Below are 663 nucleotides of genomic sequence, written 5' to 3' on the forward strand. Positions count from 1 at the left end.
CCCTCGGCGACCCTCGACGAGCCTCGTTCCCGATAAAAAAAGAGGAAGAAGAAGAAAAAAAAGAGGAGAAGAAAGAATAGAGGAGAAGATCTCCTCTATTCTTTCTTCTCCTCTCTTTTTTTCTTCTTCCTCTTCTTTTTCTATCCTTTTCTTCCTCTCATGTTCGACGACCCCCTCTCGACCCCCTCTCGACCGTCGACCCCCTCTCGACCCTCATATATAAAACATTTTCCTCCTTATATTCCTTCTTCCTAAATATATAAAACTTTTTTAAAAATGAAACTAACCTAAAATGTACTAAATCAGAGAACATATATAGATAAAATGAAACTAACCTAAACTTTTTTTAAAACATCATTACAATTGAAAAAATACATACATACATACAAAAAACATGTAAAAAATACATACATACATATATGAACATACATCAAAAAATACGTATATCTAAAAAATACATACATACACATATATATATGAAAATCTAAAAACATGTAAAAAATAGCATATATAATAAAAAAATGCACGGCAGCGGTGGGGGTGGCAGACGTGCGGTGCTCATAGAGGCGGCGACGCGTCGGGGCAGGGGATGGCGGCACGGCGACGGCGACGGGGCAGGGGCGGCGCGCGTCGGGGCAGGGGACGGCGGCGCGCGGCGACGGT

This window comes from Triticum dicoccoides, chromosome 1A (genome assembly GCF_002162155.2).
Source record: "Triticum dicoccoides isolate Atlit2015 ecotype Zavitan chromosome 1A, WEW_v2.0, whole genome shotgun sequence".
Lineage (NCBI taxonomy): Eukaryota > Viridiplantae > Streptophyta > Magnoliopsida > Poales > Poaceae > Triticum > Triticum dicoccoides.